Source organism: Pinus tabuliformis, chromosome Q, assembly GCF_031772625.1.
Source record: "Pinus tabuliformis cultivar Carrire ecotype Pingquan chromosome Q, CPIR1, whole genome shotgun sequence".
Lineage (NCBI taxonomy): Eukaryota > Viridiplantae > Streptophyta > Pinopsida > Pinales > Pinaceae > Pinus > Pinus tabuliformis.
This window is the reverse complement of record NC_142296.1, coordinates 212555015-212561396: the sequence shown is the minus strand read 5'-3', so window position 1 is coordinate 212561396 and position 6382 is coordinate 212555015.

Here is a 6382-nt window from a genome sequence, read left to right as displayed (position 1 = left end):
ACAACCTCTGCTTCAAAATCAGACACGTCCAGTGGCGGCTTTTTAACCTTTTCCAATACCAATTGCACGACCTCATTCACCAGTTGCCACTCCACACTCCATTAATATTCACAAACAAAATTACTAATTAGCCGTAAGCAAGGCGTACATAAATAATTTGTCATATACATGTCAAACTAAACAATATAAAAAGAGGAACTAAGAAGATCGTTCCTGTGATCACTCAAGTTGTTCCCTGCCTCTTGAAGGGAATACGGCCGAGGTAACCACTAACCAATCTTTTAGCTGCAGATTCTAGCCAATCTGCAACCAGAGAGGGCTCTCTCTTTGTAATTTAGCTTTGTTTTGAAGTATTTTAGGCTAGTTATGATGCACAAGGTTTTGTTTTAAATTTGTTGGATGGTGATTTCAGACAGAGCTGAGATGCAAGTCCAAAATAGTCTATTCCATTGGGCAATGGAGTCAATGATGGTGTACTGCTGAAAGTGTTTCTTGGGTAAATGGTAATGCTACAGAGCAAGATAGGCAGTCTTGGAACAATTTTCAAATCTGGAAATTGATGGAATGAAGTCAGGGAATGAAAGGCAATCAAGAATCTTTCATTATGCTGGTAGAGGGAAAGTGCATGAATATTATCAAGGAGCAATAAAGAATTCCTAGGTAATATTCAAAGTGAAAGAATCAGTGCAAACATGAGCAGCTAAGAATTCATATTTATGACTAATTCTGAAGAAAACATAATTAATAGCAGAGATTGAACACAGGGTGCATTTAAACAAATCCTGGGCTATTCTTCTTCTCTGTTACCAAGATTATGGAACATATGTGAAATTTGCAAACACAGAAAACATAAAACACAGTTTAGAATAACTTATTGATCCATAGAATGACACAGGAATTCTGTAGCATGTCCCAGAACATCAAATCCACATCCAGACGGTCAGCAACAGTGAACTTCAACAGCTTTTGTATTAAAACAGTCTCAGAATTTACAGCGCAGTCCAGAGAGAAAATCACCAACCCCAAATACATTCTATGGGGAGGTATTTATACAAAAATGATATACAAAATATCTTGTAGATAAGTCTTCATGCAATAACTTTCTTCACCAACTCTTCAAAAGAAGTAAATGAGAGAAATAAATACTGCAGTAATTGTTGGTGTGCTGGCGGTTTAGTCTGTCAGAGATTTTTGACTTTTTAGACTGAGTGAGACGGCTGGAGCTGCGTCTTTACTCTGTGTTCCTGTGTTTGCTGTTTTGCTGCCATCGGTGCTCGGTCTTGTCTTTAATGAACTGCAGTTTCAATATGACTTCCTCTTTCTGCTGTTTTTACACTTTGGCAAGTGGCCTGCGTATGTGGAGTTGCTGACCTGTAGCTGACTCAAAATGGAACAGAAATCAAATTACCTGGGTAGAATTTCCAGCATTGCCTGCCACCAATCCTCTGTAGGCAGCTGATGTCTTTGTATTTTAATCAGTGTTTCATCAGCTTCAGTATATCTGTAAAAGTTGGGCTGAACCTCAAACAGGTGATTTATCTCATGTTCAATGTAGAATAGATTTTCTAACTTGTCATAAAGACTCTGTCCAGAGGGAGGCCCTGTTTCTTCTGAGGTACTTGAGGATGCTGTAATCTGATTGGAAACATAGTTATTCATTCTGGTAGTATACTGTTCACGGGTTAGCAGTCTGCCACTACTGGTCAATAAGCTGGGTAACCCTCTGCTTTGCAATGCTGCAACCTTTAGTTTGAAGTCATTTATTTCTGCTTGCATTTCCTGGCACTTTCTTTCTAGAGTCTGCACAAAATTTCTCAGGGTTAGCACCTTTTTCACTGTCAGAATAGTATCTGTCCTGCTACTGATATCCAGAGCTGCCAACTGCTCTTTGGTATGAGTGTTCAGGAACTAAATCATTCTATTGGCTTGCTCAGGCATATTTCCCAATGATGCTCTGGCCCTTTGAGTCTCAAATTGAGCTAAGCCTATCAATTCTATTTGTTCATGCATGGTCTGAATTGATTGCCATTGGTCAGTGATTGACTGGCCAATTTTGGCCCACAAAATTTTCTTGATTTCAGCTAGAGTTTTATCTAAAGTAAGCTCCTTCTCTAAGGTTTTTATTTTGTTGTCCAAGGCTTTTATTTCCCTTTGTTTCTCAGCCACTGTCATCTTGGACTTGTCATAGCTTGCCTCCAGCTTGGCCAACTTTTCTTTAGCCTCTTTCACCTCTGTCACCTGAACTTCTAGCTCTTTGACTATTTTCGTCATTTCTTCCATACTCATGCTAGTTTCTGGCGCTGTTGTTGCCGCTGCTGCTGAAGCATCTGTGGTTGATGTAGCTGTTGCTGATGCTGCAATGACAGGAGGAATTGCTGCTGCTTGTGTGGGAGGAACAGTGGCAACTGTTGGAGCTATTTCAGGTGGCTGGGAGGTCGACTCTCCCTACTTGCCCTGCAATGCTTTCTCCAAATCTTGCTCCATTTAAATTATTCTTTGATTCATCTTCATTAGCAAATCCATCATATCTTCACCTTCCTTTTCTTGTACAAGTTCAGTAGTTTGAGGGTGCATGGTTGCAGGTAACCTCAATTGTTTTCTGAGTGCAGCAATATCTTCTTCTTTTTTCTTTATGAGGGCCTGGATGCCTTTGGCATCCTTCTTAGGATCATGCCCTAGTTCCACAATGATTTCCTCCAATGTCTTTATTCTGTTATCTTTGGCCGAGGAAGACATTCTCTCCAAATCCAATTGAGTATTTGTATTTTTCAATGATTCCTTCAGTTGATGGGCCAACATAGCCTTGTCTGCAAGTGTAGCATAGACCATTTAACCTGTTTGCTTGTGTAGCTCAATTTGGTCCATCGGGTGTATGTCCTTGGCGAGGACCTCTAAGTTTGTCTTTATGTAATCTGCAGCTGTCTGTGGCTGTGGTATCTTAGGCTTGAAATGACTTAGAATCATTTTCTCCTCCTTAAAGTCATAGGCTGCCATTAATCTCTGCTGTTTGGAGGGTGTTGTCTTGAGGAATTGATCATACAGCTGTACTCTTAACAACTCATTTTGGGCCTTGATTTCCATGAAAGTTCCTTTAATACCAGGCGGTTGCTTGCTTTGCTGCCTTGAGGAGGACACCTCCATACCATGCTGCCTCTCTTGCTCTTGCTGGAATGAGCTAGTAGGTGTTTGCTGGCTAGTTTCTCTCTCCCTCCTTGGACTCTCTATGACTTCTTCACTAATTTCTTCCTCAACTTGAGGATCAACTCTCTGTCTTTTGGCTTCTGGTTGCTGTGTTGACCCACTAGCAGGTGTAGTTTCTTCCCTATCCCGCTTCTTGCCTCTTTCCTCATTAAGGGGAGTCTGTAAAGCTGGCACCTGTAGTGCCTCTGTCTGTAGTGGAGGGGCTTGCCCTTGACTCTGCTCCTTTGAGGTAGTAGGTTGTTCTGTCACTGTTTCTTGCTCTGCATCCATTACCTCCTTGCCTTTTGTTGTACCTGTTGCTGGTGTAGATCTTTCTTGGGCAGCTTGTGAAGCTGCAGCAGTTGATGGGCCTTCTCCAACTTGTTGTGGCAGCTTGAATGTTACCTGCTCAAAAGAATCCAAGTCAAGAGTTTTTTTTCAAATCTTTGACATTTTGCTCCATTATTTCTTCATGAGTGAACTCTTCAACTAGTGTGCCTTGCACCTACTCATCTTGGTTAGCAAATTGTTCAATCTGTGGGATTTTGCAATGTTCATAGGCTGACAGCCTATATTTTATTTTTCTAGCATTGATAAAGCCATCTGGGTCATAAGGTACCCACCAAAAACTTCTTTTTAACTTGAGTTTCTCCCCCAATATTTGATCAGCGTCTTGCCACCCTTCTTTTTTGTTCATGACAAAGGGGCCCAATTGGTCTTTGAATTTCAAGCGAGCCTTTTTCTTGGCACTATGAAAATGAGTTAAATCTGAATTGATCAGTTGCCTGTAATATTTCAAGGCAAACAGTCTCATTGGCACATATCTTGGCAGCCTATAGGGATAGAGCTCACAGCCATATATCCTAATGACAGTGTGATTCTGGTAAAAGTACCAGTCACCTATTTTGTAGTTCTTTGAAAGCTGCAATATTTGTTACATGTCATAGGATAGCCTAGAAGGAGGAGTTCCCATCAGGAGACAAGAGATTGGATAGACAAACAGGTCAATGAACTCACAGTAAGAGTAGGGGGAGTTGTGGACTTCATGAAAGACTGAGGTCCAGAAAATCACAGACCTCTTTTCTCCTTTAGAGTCCAATCTTTTGATGGGGCATTGGAAGCAGTCTGGATAATAATACATGAATAGATGATAGATGTAAGATGAGTATTTGAAGACTCCCTCCCTATCCAATTTCAGCAGTTGGTCATGTATCTTATTGGCAATGAATTTGGCATAGTTGTATTTGACAGCAGGGGACTGTCCTGGGGTAAATGCAGACAGCAAGACCAATATAGTATGATCAATATGTTCACTTGTTTTGAAACCAGCACATAGGAGGTCATATCTACTAGTAATTTTCCCACTTCATTGAAATGTACATAGAGAAAAGGAGGTGGCCCTGTAGGCTGGCAGTCTGCTCTCATGAATACTTTGGCAATTCGGGCTATCTCTGAGTTGGAGAGTTTGGGACCTTCATCAAGCAGGAATTTCATAGAAAAGGGGACCAGAAGCTGAGTTTTCTTGAAGTTTAGCATTTGGTTGATTGAGTCAGGAGTTATATGGAAGAGAATGCTCCCAGATGGAGACTTGACTGCCCTTTGAGTTGGGTCATAGTTTTCACAGCAGAGGCGAATTATTTCAGGGAAGACATTGATAGAAGGGAGCAAGTAGATGGGCAAGTTCGATTCCCAAATGCCATAAATGTCACTGTTGTTCAAATAACTGTTTCTCAGCTGACAAAATGTCTGCAAGTGGTTTATGTCACCAACCAAGTCTTGAATTAAGTGGTCTCTATCAGCCAAAGGTAATGCTTCAAGTTCCTTGTGAGGTGCATTGAGAGGAGTGATGTTCAAGGCTGCTAGAGTGGCCATCTTCAAATTCTATATGTTTGTAATTTTGAAATTTGGATTTTTTCAACAACTGAATGGTGAAAACTGTCTCTGAGGCTTTGTCGGGGAGCTGTAGAATGAGCTTATCTAGAATTGATCTCACTGTGTAAAATTTATGGTCAAAAAAAATGTTGCAGGGTCTAGTAGGGTCTTTACATGAATTTGCTGGATTGCAAGCTCTGTGAGCAGAATGCAGAGGAAATGGTGGTCTTTGCAGAGGATTTTTTGATAAATTATCTTAATGCATGGGCAGTTTGGAGACTCTGCCGGCAGAAACGGGCTCGAAATATGGTTTAGGGGCCTATTTGCAGAGGAGGGCACCGCTCGCCGGTTTGCTTTGAATCAATAGCTTACACAGTGAATACAAGGTGGTGATTGATAGGCAGGAGCACTTTTGGATTTGAATTATAGATCTTTAGGCGATTTCAACAGCGAATTTTGGAAAAAATAGGGTTTTCGGGCGAAAAATGGTAAATACCTGTTTTTATGGCACAGAGGATAGTTAGCAGGGGTGACTCGAGCTGTGGAGTCGAGCTACGGAGCGCATTTGCAGGTTGATGGACTGTGCAACTTCAGGAGGCAGATTGGTCGTAAAATCGCATGCACGTTCTTCGCAGGCGCAACAATAGAAAATAAACAAAATAGTCGTTTTCACGACTTTTTAATGAATTTTGGACATTTTAGCGCTTTTGGCGCTTTTTAATGATGACGTCATCCTGACGTAATTTTGGCACGTAGTGGGTACGGAGGGTGACGTGGCAGCTGACGTGTATGGTGACGTGGCGCATGACACGGTGGCCGGGCGGTGATGTCAGCGGATGATGTGGCAGTACTGCAGAGGAGTGGGAGGCGACATGTACACGACGTCATATGGTGACGTGGCCCTGACGTCAGGGGGCAGGTGGCGGGCGGTAAGCGGTTTTCCCCACACCGCCTTTGGCCCAGGGTGGTTTTGCAAGGGAGGGCTCCGATCACGCCGGGAGATTGATGCGTGGCGGGGGTACGACAGCAATACCGCCCATCCCCCAGACGCTAACCTTCGGCAGATCGGGGCTTGCGATATCGCCGCCAGCCGTCAGATCTACGGCGCGGGATCGGACGGCGGACGGGTAAGGTAGGTGGCAGGTGGATATGGTACGGGACCCGCGCATATTTTTCAAACGTTTTTAATATTAGCGGGGGTAAAAACTTTGGATTTATGGGTTTATGTGGTTATGCGGGTGGGCACGGTTATTCGTTTAACCAAACTTTTAAATGAAACCCTTGTTATACATGCGCGGAGGGTATAAATGTATGGTTTGTGCGAGGTTTT